Raw genomic sequence first — 18375 nt, forward strand, 5'->3', positions numbered from 1 at the left:
TCATCGATATCTTAAAAGAAAGACTTTGCTGAAGTGCAGTTTCCCGAAAGTGTTTTCATCCGTATTCACGAGAAATGATCGGCGGAGAAAAATGTTGTGAAACTGTGGATAAGAAATATTTGGCAAAAGCTTCCTTTTGCCTCAGATAATCAAGAAAGTCTAATACTTTGGGACATGTTCAGCCTCCATCTAACGGATAACACAAATATGTTGTTGAAAGAGTGTTATACAGATATGACAGTTTATCCAGGCGGATTATTGCCATTAGTTCAGATATTAGACATATATATCAATAAATCATCGATAGAATATTTTAAACGTTAGTGGAATACTCGAACAAAAGTGAAGGTGAAAAAAACAATTAGAAATGGAGACCAAATACGTCATGCCAGTCCATAAATAGTGTGTCAGTAGATAATAAAATCACGGTATAAAATTAAACCCGTTTAATTTATGTGGTATATCTGACGGTCTAGATGCAACGAAAGATGATTATTTATCTGTGGATCAGAGTAAAAGTAACGGCAAAAATGAAACAGAATTCGATGATGTGCTTGAAGTTATAGCTTGAGACGTATATGAGGAACTTGGAACTGTCTATGCAAGTATGGATCAGAGGTGAAGGTGAAAATGAAACAGAATCCGATAACGAAAATTTTTAAGTACATAAACTATGTTATTTCTCTTAAATAAAAAGCATTTAATTACACGCAAAAATCTAATTTTCGTATGCTCACTTTTTCCATATTTCTAAACATAACATTTTTATAGCTGGCGTACAGAGCATACCCATAAATTTCAATCTTGCATTTTCTTTTAAAAGTGTGCCTTATACGCCTGAATATACTATAACAAACATAGCTGAAACTTAAGTGATAGAGATATTTACATGCTTGCTGAACCATTATATTCTGGTTTTTTCCCTTCTATTAGTGTATAAATGTTTTCAAAATTTCGATGTTACGTTTTTCAATCTTTGTGTTGAGAAAAGGGATAAAGAATTCAAACTTTTATCTCGGAAAACAAAATTCTAAATCAGATTTCTAATGAAGAAGTGAAATTCTCTATAGCTTTACTTTCCGGACTAATTAAAATCAAGAAAAAGAAGAGAGGAAAAAAAATAACTGATTTGGGTAAGCAGAATATTTAGCCATTCAGTATCTATTGATGGGAATGTATATAACTCTAATGAATAGTACAGAAATAAGATAAAGTTACGTTTCAGTTTGTAGGCCTTACATTTCAAAATGGTTTTAATACAGCTTAAAGCGCATAGCCAAAGATTATGCTCTCAACCGCTTTTTGAGTAATAACGTCAGAGAATAATTCTTACAGTTACAATGTTTTCAAATAATCCATTCCTTCAAAAGTAATCTATTGTACTAAGATAATGTGTTTTGGAGGGCAGAAAATGAAACAGAACGGCGAGATCCATCAGAGTATGATCCTGTAATGCTTTAACAAATCTTTCGCAGTCTTAAGTAATAGAGAAATGTGGTAGAGCTTGATCTTACACTATAGTATTGTAGTCATATTATTTATATTATGTGACTATGTGTCTCTATTCGATGTGTGGGAAAAAAACGTCTCCAACAGGTTTATATATACGATACCATTCAGATAAACGCAAAGGAAACCAACATTTCCATCTAATAATATTCATTTTATTTTAATTATACCATTTTCTAGTTAGATAACCAATTTGTGAGCAAGAATTTGCATCGTAACAGTGAATCATATTGCTGCCAAATTCCAAATATAAAAAACTAAAGCTCACGAATCACAAACCGAGAGTTTCTGTGAGATTTGTGAGGTGCGAAGGAATCTCTATTTTGAAAGAAATCGAAATTGATATAAATTCGCTTTATAACATATTATTCAGTTTATTTATCTAATTATATTATGATTCTGATGTAATGTATACACACATTTTAAAAGTTATTTCTTTCGCTCATTTCAATTTGTAATCTTGAATTTTTACACTGAAAAAATCCTGAGTAGAGACGGAAACTGTGGTATGTCAAACTGAATTTAAACAAGGTGAAAGCAAATGAAAAGCTAATGTACATACTACAATAGCTTTTAATTTGTTTAGAATTACAATCTTAGTAATGCAAATCATGCTGATTAACACATAATTAAAAGTGGATAAACATTCCTTTTTGAACGTTTCTTTGAACCTTGATATAAAGTTCTATGAATATCTGCAGTTGGATAAGACAGCTCAGGGTCAAACAAATTTTAAAATGAAATTTGTATAAATTAATTTCATGAGTTCAATTATGAAAGATATGCCGTGTAATATTTATTTGCACAATTTAAAGCCAGTAGCACAACATAAATTTATTGTTGAAAAATACTGTCATGTGTTAAAAAAGTCAATAAACTGTGACTTTCCAGGTAAAGCCGGAAGACCTCGCAGCCATGAAAGGCACTGAAAACATAGATCTGAACTACGAAAGAGTGTACTTAGTTGCTGCTAAAATAATACTGGTATCTTAAAGTTAGCATGAGTAATTACTAGCTAATAATATATCAGTAGTTACACTTACCGAGCAAACTATTATCAAATGCCGTCCATATACTAAGAATACCATAAAGTTCTTGATAATAAAAATGTTGTTGATAATAAATTTTGGTAAAATGAAGCAGGTATATGATTTATTTGTTCTATTTTTCTTTTCCGGGTCTTGCTTCGTTTGGTCATTAAATCAATCGTTCTACAGTCGGTATCCAGTTCTGGCTCTTTTCGCAGTTCAACCGGTTTCCTTTTCGGGTTTGACAGTTCTTTTCCGGTTCCAGCTTGTCTTTCAGATTTGGATTCTTTTCCGTTTTTTGCTTCTTTTCCAGGTATTGCGTCTTTTCAGACTCGTCTATATTTTCCATTTCTGGCATCTTTTCCGGCTCTTGCTTCTTTTCCAGTTTTTGCATTTTTTCCAGTTCCTTCTTCATTTTCAGGTCTCTCTTTTTTCGTTTTTGCAATTTTTCCCTCAACTTCTGCCTTTCCAGTTCATTTTTGTGTGCTTGTTTTAGTATCTCTTCAATATGTTTCTCCATTTTCAGTTCTTCTTTCTTTTCTAGTTTTTGAATCCATTCCAGTAACTGCTTCTTTTTCAGTTCTTTCTTCTTTTCTAGTTTCTGTTGCTTTTCCAGTTTTTGTTTGTTTTTCAGTTCTTCCTTCTTTTCCAGTTTTTGCTTCTTTTTCTGCTCTTGTTTCATTTTCAGTTCTTGCTTCTTTTCCAATTTTTGCTTCTTTTTCAGTTCTTGCTTCTTTTCTAATTCTTGTATCTTTTCCTGGTCTTGCTTCTTTTCTAGTTTTTGTATCTTTTCCAGCTTTTGTTTCTTTTTCAGTTCTTGCTTCTTTTCTAGTTTTTGTGTCAATTCCAGTTTTCTCTTGTTTTTCAGTTCTTTCTTCTTTTCCAGTTTCTCCTTCTTTTCCTGTTCTTCCTTTTTATTCAGTTTTTGATTCTTTTCCAGTTTTTGCATCTTTTCCGGTTCTCGCTTCTTTTCCAGTTCCTTCTCGTTTTCCAGTTCTTTCTCGTTTTCCAGTTTTTGCTCCTTTTCATGATCACAAGGAGGATTTTCCAATCTACAAAATAATCGGTATATCTTTATTTCAGTAGTAAAATAGTGAAAGTAATGCAATGACGATCACGTTTAACATGTACAACACTTCCATATTTAGATACTATATAACAATTTTGGCTCAGTTTCATAGGGAAAAAAACTCCCCGTAGATTTATTGACTGGCAGAATTGTTTTCTACAAAGGGTGAATTTGTTGTTTTCGTTGTTCTGACCTACAGCTAAGCAGATAAGTTAAAGCATTTTGCGTTATTTGTATGCAATAAGCGGCTTTCATGAATCTCACGTAGAGCGTAATAATTTGAAAGTTTCAGTGCCTTAGTTTTCCTTACTTAATTTTTACATAAGTTGCAATAATAATAACAGAAATAATAAACAGGTGGCTTAAAAACAGAGGGAAACAATGACGAAAAATGCAAAATAGGAGGAAAAAAGGAAACTGAAATGAAAAGGGAAACAACTACAAACAAAGGATGGAAAAAGCATTTTAGAAGATATACACGTAACGTTCTTTCTGAATCAGCAAAACCTGTATTTAAACGAGTATAAGTTTGAGAGCTTTGGCTTCATTTATTTTTTGAATCAATTACTATTTCTTACGCATGCCGGATATTTTAAATTTCTTCAATTTTTGTGTAATTTACTTACGAATTTTGTATTTTAACCTTTTCTTATTATTATTCCAATAGAGATAACCTTAAACATCATTAAATTATCTCCGAGTTTCCTCATTTAAGTCATCTTTCTCTCAGATCAATCTCTTTGCATCGGTGGCTGCACAGATTTCAAATTTTCTCCCGTTATTCCAAATTCGGATCATATTGCTGGTCTTTTTAGTCGTTCAGCAGAGCCGCACTAGGATTTTTGCCACCATTTGTTTTCAATTGAAACTTTTATTCTCATTCTTCAGTTGCATTCTTAAAGTTTATTTTTTTATACAGGAAGAAAGAAAGAAATCAATCAAAGCAAAGCAAATTAGGAAAAGATATACCTGTTTTCTCCTATATTTATTGTTCCCTGTAATTTCTTTTGCCTCTTCCATTAAATTTATTGAAGGAAAATTTACAAAATCTTTCAGAATGTATTTCCTAAATCCTTATGCGAATTTAGCCTTTCTGATCATTTCGGACACACTTTAATGGCTTTTACAATTTGATGTTTGAATATTGACAGCTGCCTATACTGAAATATGTTCTCCATTGTCCTCGAAAAAAGAAAAATTAAAGTTCCAGGAAATTTTGCAATGAAGGACACATATATCTTATTTGAAGGACAAGAGGAAAAGAAAAAGATATTTTCGGATGGGAATATGTAGCATTTTAAACACCGTGTTTGTAAATGTCATCATATAGTAGCAACACTTGAGTCATAAGTAATTATACACATATATGAGAGAGACGACGATGACGAAAAATTAAATGGCAAAACATGGCCGAAAACACTTATCTGGCCGGTGCAAACAACACAAAACACAAGAAAAATCGGACACCAGTTATGCTTAGCACAAAAGAAATTAAAAAGTAGGAACAAAATTAGACACTTATGGACCTCAAAAACGTGTTCGAAATTACGACCTGCACCCTGTTACAGGTATCCCATCTCTCGCACATCCAACATAAGATGTTCTGGAAAATACCGTGCATCCCCAGGACTTTCCCAGCAGCTGCCACAATATGTGCCACAAGTTCCTAATGGACTTCTAACAGGGGTTTCGTGCACTAATGTGTTGACGTACCCCGAGAGGAACTGATAATGCAAGTGAGGTCTCGTGATCTTGCTGAACAATGCACTGGACTATCCCTACCAAACCCATGTTTAGGATACGTTCCGAAGGAACTTTCGAATACTTTCTTTGATGGCGATCCCCTGCTTTTGTTCTTATTTCTTGGTTTCCGCTGCGCTAAGAAAAATAAACAAATATCTTTACAATGTTCGTACCCTATTTTTCTTGTGTTGTCTCTCGTCACTATGGGCTAGGAAAGCGTTTCCGACAATGCATTGCAATAAACGATTATATATATATATATATATATAAACAATATATATAAACGATACATATATATATATATAAACAATATATATATATATATATAGTCTTATAAACATATGTTACCGTGAAAGACCGAATTTGGAGAATGTCGACTTTCACCGGAGAATGTCAACATTCACCAAATACGTCGGTGAAAGATCGAATATTGCTTTACATTCTTCTACATTCGGACCCTCACCGGTGTATGTCGACAATCACAGATATGCTCTGGTGTAGATTGAAAAGGGAGGAGTATATGTACACACTGTTATTGCAAAAGGAAGTGTTCCACAAATAAATGCAGTTATAAAAGCAAGGGCCTCTTGTGCAATTGAAAGTGTTATATATTATAAACATATATATATATATATATATAATCGTATAAACATATGTTACTGTGAAAGACCGAAATTGGAGAATGTCGACTTTCAGTAGATTGACAACAGAAGAGTATATCTACACACTGTTATTGCAAAAGGAAGTGTTCCACAAATAAATGCAATTGTAAAAGCAAGGGCCTCTTGTGCAATTGAAAGTGTCATAACAGTTTAAGTTGTTGCAATAAGATTTGAATCACGTAATTTAGTAAACATAGCTTGAGTAAGCTTCCTGTTCCGGCTCAGGATAGTTCATATTTCCAAAGCAAGTAAAGAGGAATACACGTCCTGATAGTGGCGCCCGACGAAGAAGAATAACCATGGCCGAGTTTCAAGAACCTGTGGTGCCTGCAGAAGCGGCTCAGAATCCCGAAATGCCAGCTGCCGCCCTGGAAGGATTTGGGTACATCGTACAGATCATGCGCGCATCGATGAAACCAGAAGCAACATTTAATGGAAACTCACCGGTAACCAGTTTTTTGGAAAAATTGGATGACCACTTCATGCTGCATCCAGTCCATGAGTTCCAGAAAGTCACCTTAGCTACCAGCGCTTTGAGGGGCCAAGCGCTTAATTGGTTCAAATGTATCGGCAGAAGCCTGTTGGGTCAAGCGGGAAGTCTCACCTATACTTACAAAAATTTTAAGACTGCCTTAGTAAAAGCCTTTCCTGTCGTAAGAGATCGTGCAAGATTAGAAACGGAACTCTTCAGCATATACCAGCAACCAATCGAAAATCTTTCCACCTTTATTTTAAGAAAAATTCACGTCTTTAAACTCTTGTATGGAAACCGTCCGGATCCTGAGATAATCCAAGTGATTTTGCCGAGCTTAGTTCCCCAAGTACAAGACTTTATTTAATTAAGGAATCCGACTACACTGGAAAAGGTATTTGAGCTAACAATCCAGTTTGAAAGTAGAAGAACGGCGGATATCGAATGAAGACGCCGGTATGAGCAACGAAGCCGATTTGGTGTGCCAAAACCACAGCAAAGGCAAGAAGACGGCTACGGAAGCAAATCGAATCAGTGGGCAAGGAAACTGAGTATCCAAAAACAACCGGCGAAAGTCGACATTTCAATAGTAAGCCAGAAAAAAAGTCTGAAGGCCAGCGGAAAAACAAGGAAACCATGGAAAGGAAGAAAGAAAATTTAAACTAAAACGGATTTCTGCTGACGGGAGGATGCGGAAATCCGAAGGACAAGAAAAGCCCTCTTCCTTCAAGTTAAATAAAGTTATTATGAAAAATTTGACTCTTCCAAAGATTGAAGTTTTGGTGAACAACATCCCAGCCACCGTACTCCTGGATACAGGTGCGCAGTGTTCCTGTGTGGCAGAAGATTTTTTTAAGAAGTATTTCCGTAGATACCGCATATATAATTCAGATAATACGACAGTGTTATCTGCGCAGGGAGAAAGATGCAAATGCATAGGTAAAATACCATTATATATACGCATCAAGGACGAGCAAGTAAAGATCATGCTTTTTATCGTAAAAAATTTACAAGCACATGTCATTTTATGGATAGATTTACTTTCAGAGGCAGAAGCAACGCTGGATTTCAACCAAGCGTCCCTTAAGCTGACCATGCAACCAGTTCGGGAAGAAAAAAAGAACCACCCATATTAAATCTCGACCACTTGCCTAAGGAAAAGCAACAAAGAATTCGACAAGTGGTAAGTGAATTTCCTTCGTTATTTAGTGATATTCCCATATTAACTCAAGTTACTAACCATAGTATCGACACCGAAGATTCACTGAAAGTTCACCACAAACCATCTCGGTATGATAAGAATAAAGAAAAAATTATAGAATGGCACATTCGAGATATGTTACGTAAAAAGATCATAACGACCACCTCAAGTAGTTATGCTAGCCCGGTTGTGTTACGTAAGAAAACTAATGGTAACACATCAGAAAAGGTGGCGTTTTGCAATTGACTATCGTAAATTAAACTCCATGACTAAATATCCGGTATATCCGTTACCTATTATTAAAGAAATTTTAAGAAACATAACTTCTACAAAATATGTGACTACGTTAGACTTAACGACTGGTTATTTTCAAATAGGGGTTAAACCGGAAGATGTGCCTAAGACTGCTTTTATAAGCAAGTCCGGCACTTATGCATTCTTGCGTATTCCGTTTGACCTTTCAGGGGTACCGGCAACATTTCAGCGATGTATGGACATTGCGCTAAGGCCTGTTCTAGGTAAGACCACATTTATCTATTTAGATGATATCATTATTACTCGTGATAATCTGGACCAATATGTACAGGATTTAAGACAGGTGTTTTCATTATTAAATGAGGCCGGTCTAAAAGTTAATGTCGAAAAGTGCAAATTTGGAGCCCATGAATTAAAATACTTAGGTTACAAAATATCTCAGAAAGGAATCGAGACGGACGAATCAAAAATAATCGCTGTGTAAAATTATCCGCCGCCAAATACGACGAAGAAACTCTCTTCTTTTCTAGGACTTTGTTCATATTATAGAGTTCTATAAAAGATTTTGCAGCTATTGCTGAACCATTGTTAAAATTAAAAAGGAAAAAGGCAAGATTCTCGTGGACGGCCGAAGCCAATAGTGCTTTCGAAAAATTAAAGCAAGCATTAACGCAAGCCACGGTTTTGAAATTTCCTGAAAACGATGAGAATTTAAAAATTTCAGCGGATGCTTCGGATTATGCGCTAGGAGCGGTACTTTCGCAAAATCAGCAGCCCGTGGCATTTTTTAGTAGAACTTTAAATCAAACACAAAGAAATTATTCCGCGACTGACAGAGAGGCACTTGCAGTTCTGTTAGCAGTGCAAAAGGTCCGAGTCTATTTTAAAAAGGCGCCAATAACAGTGTATTCTGATCATGCGGCGGTAACTAGATTGTACTCAGGGAAAAACTTATCCCCAAGGTAAATAAGATGGGCACTCAAGTTACAAGAGGTAATCTGGTAATTAAGCACACTCCCGGAAAGGAAAATATCGTAGCAGATGCCCTATCCAGAATAAAAATAGATGAAGAAGGTAATACTGTAAAGGTGGCAATGCTCACAGCATGTAAGTTACATTCCCGAGAAACTGTGATAACCGAACTGAGTAAGGATTCTGAATTTAAAAATATTTATGATTCCAACAACGAATTTCGACCTGTTATCCCAGCTAGTCTTAGATTAAATATACTGCAGGAGTTACACGACTCCCCTTTAGCTTCTCATGCTGGTATTCGAAAAACCATCCAACGCGTACGCGAAGCAGTTTATTTTCCTGAGCTGCAAAAGTTAACAAGGGCGTATGTCCTGTCCTGCCCAACATGTCAAGCAGTTAATTATATTAATTTCCGCCCGGCCGGGTTTCTAAATAGTATTAAATCGGAATTTCCAAATGAAATAATTGGCATCGATTTATTGGGCCCTTTCCCAAAAAGTCAGTTAAATAAAAGTCGCTATCTCCTTGTTATGGTTGATCATTTTAGTAAGTGGATCGAAATTGTTCTCTTAAAACGAGCCTCCGCGAAATTAGTTACTGATTCTATTTTAAATAAATATATTTTAAAATACGGGGCGCCCCTAAAAGTAATATCGGATAATGGTCCTCAATTTGTAAGTAATATATTTGAAGACATGTGCCAAAAACTGGCATACGTCATTTAAAAATGGTCCCGTATCGGCCGCAATCAAATATAGCGGAACGGGTCAATAGAAATATAGTGAAAATTGTCCTTAGTTATGTTAAAAAATTTCATAAAAGCTGGGTTAACTATGTCAAGGAATTAGCTTTCGCCCTTAGGGACGCAAAACATGATACGACGGGCAAAACTCCTGCTGAGTTATTTTTAGGCAGAAAGATTATAACGCCGTTAGATAAATTATTTTATGTTCAACAAAGAGCCCCAGAATTTAAAATGGGCAATATAGAAAAATAAATTAAAGAAGCAAAAAAGAACACTGAAGTAGCACAGAGAAAACAGAAGCTTTATTATGATATGAAACGACGGGGAGTAACTTATAAAGTAGGAGATGAAGTGTTAAAAATTAAGCATTCACTTTCTTCAGCACCAGAAGATGAAACTGCCAAATTTTATCCACGATTTGAAGGACCATATGTCATAGAAAAAGTAACTCAGGCTTAGTGGTGTTAAAAGCGAGGAATGGTGAAAACAGCACCGCAAACGTTGACCAGATAAAACCATTTTATAATCGTAATAAAATGCCAATATTTCAAGATCTTTTGCAGCATCCGGCACAGCAGGCAAAAGCTCCAGAGGTGGAACAACGACAATACCAAGGGCAAGCCATTAGTAGACAGGAGCAATTGAAAAGAAAGTTCCCCCGTTGGAAAACTGAAGGTAACAAGAAAAAGAAGTCGTTCCACCGACCAGGAAACAGAGGGCACGACCACCCCCAGAATGAAGAAGGGAGAAGTACGACTAATGCAAAGACAGCCAGGAGAAATGACAGCAACTATAACACGGCTCCAAAACAGATAATCTACGCATCGGATAGGAGTCTACGCAGCAAATGTCGACGAATTGATGAAGGAAGACCAGCTGCAGATGCAAAGACGCAAGAAAAATTTGAACAGCCAGCAACGAGATCCAGGCAACAACGAGAGACAGTTGTGCCGGTTCCGCCAAGACCAGCTGCCATCAAACGGCCGAGACCACAGGCAGATGCTAAAAAAAAGGTCTTCAAGGGTGACCGAACTGGAAGAAAAAGAAAGCTCATGGAGGAAGGAACCGAAGGGCGAACCCGCACAAGAAGGAAGATCAACCAGACCGTAGTCTTCGCTACCTTCCAAGACTGGGCAGAAAAAAGGATGTCTGAATATCACAAACATAAGTAAAACTTTATGTTACTTTGAAACCTTAAGTTAATTTTTCAATCTTACTGCAAGTGGCAGAATTCAAGTAGTTTTACCTCATCTGAGGCCTACCTTTATCGCTAAAAAGGCGAGAAAGGAGTTGCTACCTATTTTGGTATTGTTTTTCAATTACTCGCGAGTAAAACTAAAATTAATGTATAATAGGAATGTGTAAATACTTGAATATTGAAAAAGCATTGATAATCTTTGAGAAAGGTACCTTAAGAAAATTGTAAAAATTATTGTATAAAATTTTATTTAAAAGATTCTGGCAAGAAAGAAGTTTTAATCTGAAAGACTTTTGAAATGTATTGTTTCAATGCAGAAGAATTGGCACTTGCTTGGAAAAGAATAGAAGATAACAATGTACTATTAATGTATGTTTTAAAATGCGTAAAATTAACGGCATGTTAATATGTCCTTATATACAATGTGAACTGTTATCTTAAAAGTTAAGAAATACTGTGATATGTTAAAAGTGAAAATATTAGAGTAATGCCAAAAATTTTAACTTATTCGTGTGACAGTAAAAAGAGCAAATTATTGTGAATATGTGATAAAGCTTGAATGAATGTAGTTAGGATCTCTGACGCTACACTTCAGAGTTAGACACTTTTTAGAATAGTACCTCAGGGTTTAGAGATGAATATAAGGTGTGTTCTGAGGTCTTATTATGTTAAATTTTAACACCTTAGTGTTTTGATTGCAGGCGGTAGTGTTGAATATTTGTACATAGACACGCTCGTGTTTGGTGTTTTTCTTTACAACACATGTCAGAGAGCACGGGGAAATAATTAAATAACGTCATGAATGAAATAAGAATTTTAAAGGAGAAATATAAATATTCATTTTACTTGCCATTTCCCCCCCGTGGGTCGACGTAGAGAACTCTGCGAAGCTACTGGCTAGGATCTGTACCTAGGCAGTCTCGGCCACGGGGGTATAAAATTTATGAACTTGGAGGTTCTGAAGGCTCTGGGAAAGTTCACTTATTGGCCGGCCCCGGAGTCTGGCACGTCCTAGCGCGGCGTGGTACTAGTAACCCGGGGGTCTCCCCCGGGGTCGCTGGGTAATGTCCCGCTGCTACGGGCTCACCCAAGCGACTGGTAGGAGCATTAGATGACCGGTGCTGCCTGTGGCTTGCTCCAGGTGGTGCGCTGCTCTCCTGAGGGGTAATAGTGGAGGTTGAACCACCACGATGTGCCCTAAGGGAGAGTGGACCCGTAGTGAGAATAATTTCTCGGAACGGGGAATACCTAAAATTTCTTCTTCTTACTTGCCATTTGATTGTGTAACATTTCATTAAACTAGTTTTCCTTCCATAAGGAACCAGATTTCAACTAAGAAACTCCTGTTTATAGATGCAGTACAGATGAAAATACTTGTCCATGGAGTTGATAATGTAAAAACAACTTTTTAATTTCTAGTTTCTAGAGAGAAATGTTTGTAAAAGATTGGCCTCGCGTTAGATTCTAGAGCTAAAAGTTTTCAACAAGGTCGTTTTAGACCTCAGTTTCAAACTAATTAACTCTGGCGGGAAATATGTAAGGATCCTAAGTTTTACTAACGTTTTTGATGTCATTTAAAACGCTTAATTACAGGGCCGTAGTACAATACACAACCCCCCAACCCCAGAAGTATAGCGATATACAATAGTGACGGGATCGAAGATTCTTTGGAAATAATCGTTGTAATCGAATGATATGCATATTCTATTTAAGTAATCGTAGTCATCGGCTTTTAATATTCTTTGCAAATGATCATTGTCATCAAATAATCATTGTAAAGAATCATTCTCTTCGGATAATCATTGAAAATAATCCTTGTCGTTACATAAAGGGGCGTAGTAGCTGATGTATAAATAATTGTACTCAAATTCTAATCAAAAGAATCGCATATGTATGCAATTTATCATATGATCATTATTTACAGCAATGATTCTCATATGTTTTCGACCTACGGCTCCTAATGACGCCACGGAAAACTTGCGCAACAGTGACAAAAAGAATATTTAAAAATACAATAAAAGCTTAAAAGCTAGGGAAAATGTCTGAATTTATTTTCCTTCTATTTAAATGAAGCTTAATGTTTTTAAAGGAAATTGAATATTGTAAACAGGAATCAGCAGTTTAAATATATGTGGGATTTTGCCTCTTTGTTTTTTTCTTCGTAATATCATATCCTCCGGAACGGGGGGGGAGATTTGAGTTTAGATGGAGGTACCCTCGGATTTCAAAAATTCTTGGTAAAACTTTTCGACTATTGTTATCTTCCTACGACTATCACTCGAGATGTTATATAAAATTTCGGAAAGCGCTGGAGATCAAAATGCTTTATTTAGAAAAATGATGGCTCTTCTCACTCACAAATCCTGGTGTTTAAGAGAAATTTTTAAATTAAAAAAATATGAAATAAATAGTATTGCCAAACTTGAAACTTATTGTTATTATTTACGGTTATATTCTGAGTTGAAGAAAGCACGTGATTCCATATAACGTCACTGTATGTCGAAAAATATTTCGTTAATTTCAGTATTTTAAATGAATAGCTGCTTTTGGCAACTTTTATGTTTCACCTTTAGATACGTGACACGATATGCTATCGCTACGTTAATTCTTTTATTGAGATTTCGCAAATTTGTTATATTAAAATAAATTTAAATCATAACTTCAAATGTATTACCCCAAGTGTCAAAGGTCTTTGTTTCCTGACTTGGCAAGTAAAATTTATTTACGAATAGCTGGTTGCTTGGAAAGAATGAATACATTTTCTTCATAATGAAATGTTTCTATGCATTTTATGCTATTCTAATTTTATTTATAAAAATTTAATTTCTATTATTGTATAGTTCCTTTCTGAGTAGAAGTTTAAGCTTCTGTAGGTATTTAACATATTTTAGATGCAATGTTACTTTACTACAGTTACATAATTTTTTTTCAATTTACTAAAATGTCTGAACGCAAGAAGACAGACAGCACAAATGTTATAGCGAGCTACAGAAAAAATGAAGTAAAAAGCAATAGGAGACTCAGCAGGCAAGTACAAGAAAACTTGCATGCCTCAAAAATGAATGAAGATACAACTAGAAACTCAGCAGGCAAGCATAGTGACAAGAAAGGTTACGCTTTCAAGAAACTGAAGAAGAAACGAATAGGAGTTCCAGCAGACAAGCAACAACTCAAGAAACTTCGCTTGCTCAAACTGTATCAGAAACTAGTAGCAGACGCAAAAGACATTCACGAAACCAAGAAACACTGCGTGCTCCGGAAAGGTAAGCAGAAGCGAAACGGAGGCACATTAGGCAAGCGGAACGTCAAAAGAATATGCGCGATGAAGGGAAGAAGTCGCAAGTAAACGAAGGATACAAGACTGTCTGCGTCATCGTCAGATTCGACAGGAAATACCAGAACAGCTCAAGAAGCTGCAGAAACAACTCAAGACGCTGCAGATTACGGACAATTTCGGTTCGAAGAGGCAGAGCTCATACGAGGAAACAAGCTTCGCATGAACGCATCACGACATACACGTACTACTCTTCACAATGCAGGAAGTTTACTTTGAGCAACACACTGTATACGTAGAGCTCGTAGACATATATAGTAAAGATTTTGCTTTGTTAACAGCCCCCTTGTAAAATGTATGAAGTTTATATTGACATCTCACAATACCCGAAAGAAATGTTTCTATTTACTTCTTCATTTACTATTTTCTTAAATTTTTTATCAGTAATCCTGTCTATATATTATAGATATCAAAATCAGAAAAAATTAATTAATTATCTTTAAATGTATCTAAGTGATGAATACTTCGCCCCTGTTCGTACCGAAACAACACGATGTAATTGTAGATAGCTAGAAAGTAAAATGTATTCAGCAGGCTGTACAGCAAGCGACATCTATAAATGGTGCTAACACAAGAATGTTATATAATGTTATATACCGGCAGAAATTTAAAAAAAGAACATATACATCAGTGTTTTAAAAATACGAATTTTGCATCAAATTGCAAAGCAAATATCTTAAAATCTGCCTTTCCATGCATAAGAGTTCAGGATTCGTAAAATTATATTTTCGTAAACGATTTAGCAAAAATAACAAAATTATTGCCTTGAGAAATGGATGATCTTGGTATGAATACGAATTACGCCAAGACTACTCGTCAATGGTTGTTTTGAACACAACCTTAATGTATATATATAACCCTTAAAAAACGTAAAGTCAGTGAATCTACTAATCTCCTACGAGTGTGTCTTTATATCTTGAGTATTTAAGAAATAAGAATTGCATTTATCTATCTCGATAAAGCTAACGCTATTGCCCGAATAACAACGTTTATTTAACACTTGATATAACCAACTTCATATACATCTTGAAATAAAACATAAATTTCCTAATCAGATACTACCAATTGCAGAAAAATACAAAAATAATGGAATTTCTAATAACACTCCAAGTAACATACCGAGGAATAAATTGCGCTGCAAAACTGATGCAATCTACAATATGTAAACCAAAAAAGTTATGTACCGCTATAGAAATGCAGTAGAATGAGAAATGAAACTATGATGAGATTTATAATGAAAAATTTACCATAAACTATTAGTATATGATATTAGTAAATATATACTTTTAATACTATTCATTTAAATATGTTCAAACGTTCATAATATTCATTACTTACAAACGCTTCTTCATCCATCGAAGCATAGCACAAGCCATTCTCAATTCAGTGCTGTTGCACGTCAATAAAGTAAGGATAAATCCAAATTTTTACAAAAAATCAATCGCTTTGACTCGTTTCTCAAAAAACGTATATCTACAAATGCAGTATTAATATATCACATCAATATAATTCGGGATCATAAAATCTCCAAACAACGCATTAAACGCAAAAAATCGCATTAAGGCAGAATGAAGAATTTTCACTCTTACAATGACAATATAGTATAATAGAATATAGTATAATAGAATCGAATTTCTAAACTAAGTGTTCATTGTTACACCATATTTCATTCTTGGGGAATCTTTCATGGTTGTTCAGTAATTCTAACTGTTAACTGCTATAAAAAGAATTATGATTTCATATATATGCACAGACTTATATATGTATTATTTTAACACGTATCTGTAGTAACATACATCATCTTATTATATGTATTCGCATAATTCTGAATTAATTATACTAGTCAACATAATTTGTATATTGATAGCAGCACAGTTTTAAAATTATTTATTACTATCTGCTTGCTAACGATTATATAATTAAGTCCAGTGGTACCTCGACATACGAATTTAATTTGTTTCGTAACCTTGCTCGTATCTCAAAGCAATTTTCCCCATTGAAAGTAATCGAAATGCCATTAATCCGTTCCAGCTCCCAAAACACGACCTCAGCTGTTTTTTTAAGTTTCTTATTCAAAAACAAGAAGAAACATTTATTTATAAATAACAAATACATATTCTATAAAAACATAATTAAAAGAAAAAGTGCCTATGAAAGCGCTTAATTTTTGTCACTGGTCTTCGCTCTTTTTGTCATGATCTGCTCATTTTCACCCGCAGATCGTTTAAAAAAACTGTCCAAGGAGGTTTGTTTCTTCCTCCCTGTCAAGGTATTGCGGAATCGAGTTAGGCAAGTTTCGTTGAACAACTCCGATGCAGGACTACTTGCAACTTTTCGCGGTGATTTTTATGCACGAACTCTACAACTTTATCCCACATTCTCAAGATCCGTTTTATATCTCTTGTAGGGATATCCTCCTCCTTCTCTGGCTCCTCTTCAAAAGTAATTTTTCGTTGAACCACCGTATGCTGCTGCAAATGCAGATCGTGTAACTGCTCGGTTGTCACCTCCTGAGACTGTTCCTCGACGAGTTCGTTCACATCTCTCTCCTCCACCTCCAGACTCATGGATTTTCCCAGAGAAACAAGCTCCTCTGCCACTGACACTTTGGGTTCCAATCCTTCGAATGCCGTTTCAGCTACAGCCTCAGGCCACAGCTTCTTCCATGCAGACGTTGTAACACCCAGTTCCTCGTTGTAACACCCAGCCAGGCCTGAACAATAATTCTTAGGCACATCACGATGTTAAAGTGGTTTTTCCAGAACTCTCGAAGGGTAAGGTTTGTGTTCTCCGTCACCTCAAAGCAGCGGCGAAAAATGTGCTTGGTGTACAAGTTCTTAAAATTAGAAATCACCTGCTGATCCATGGGCTGCAGGATATGAGTGGTGTCGGGTGGTAGGTAGGGAAATTTTATATACTTGAAATCTTCGAGTAAATCATCTTCGAGATTTGATGGGTGAGTAGAGGCATTGTCGAGGCCAACAGCAGAACAGAACACCAGAATTATCCACTCCACAAAGAATTTCATTCTGTCCCACGCCTTCGGATTTGCCCTCCACATATCTTCTTAAAATTATAACTGGCAGGTTTTCTTTTAAAATATTATATGACTTAAAGCCTCTGGGGTTTTCCGAATGGTACACTAGCAGAGGCTTGATTTTACAGTCGCCACTCGCATTGGCGCAAATTGCTAGATTTAATCTATCCTTCATGGGTTTGTGACCTGGCATCTCCTCCTCTGCCATTATGTAAGTTCTATTCGGCATCCTTTTCCAGAAAAGCCCTGTCTCGTCACAGTTGAGGACTTCCTGGGGGATGTATCCTTTGGCTACTATCTGTTCGGAAAACATTTTGATGTAAACATCAGCTGCCTTCACATCCGGATTTGCTGCCTCACCATGCCAGACGACGGAGTGAATGCCGGTCCTTTCCCTAAATTTGTCAAACCAGCCCCGACTGGCTTTTAACGGGTGTTCCGATTCCACGTTTGTAGAAGTGTGTGGGATCTTCTTTAGAAAATAACCGTAAATCGCTCGTAAATAACTCGTAATAGTGCCTTCTCACATATGATGCTTTGTGTTAAGGTTCCTCCTTGAAGCTGCTTCTCTCTCACTCACACCATCAATAGTTTCTCCATCTCTTGACGGAGAGAAGTCGGAGATTAAAAATTATTGTAACGCCCTTAGTTGGCGTTATACCCTTTATCAACTCCTTTTGTTCAAGCACAGTAAATATCATTGATGTGTTACGCCCGTGCATCCTCCCAAAGTCAATTATTCGCACACCTTGCTCATGGTTTTCTATTTTTTAACGCTTTAATTCAATAGACATCATCTTCTTCTTTGGACCCATGGTTATAAAAATAAATATGATAAAGTTTTCTAAATGTACAAAAAGCAAAAAACGCGAACCCAACTTATCAAAAATGCTTCCAAAACGAGGGAAACAAGCACTCAGACTGAGGACTAGTCTGAGGTGGGAGAAACTGTTAGACGCTGCACATGACACCAACATGCGCGCGCATGTTGCGGTCGTGTACATCGGTGTAGTGTGCGATTCCTCGTATCTCAAATCTTATTCTCGTCTCAAAGCAAAAACATCGCTCGTTCGGTAGCTCGTGTCTCAAAACACTCGTATGTTGGGGCACTCGTATATCGAGGTAACACTGTAAATACAGTTTATAT

The sequence above is a fragment of the Stegodyphus dumicola genome, chromosome 2 (assembly GCF_044657685.1).
Source record: "Stegodyphus dumicola isolate Sdum_Otavi_A_Nest chromosome 2, ASM4465768v1".
Lineage (NCBI taxonomy): Eukaryota > Metazoa > Arthropoda > Arachnida > Araneae > Eresidae > Stegodyphus > Stegodyphus dumicola.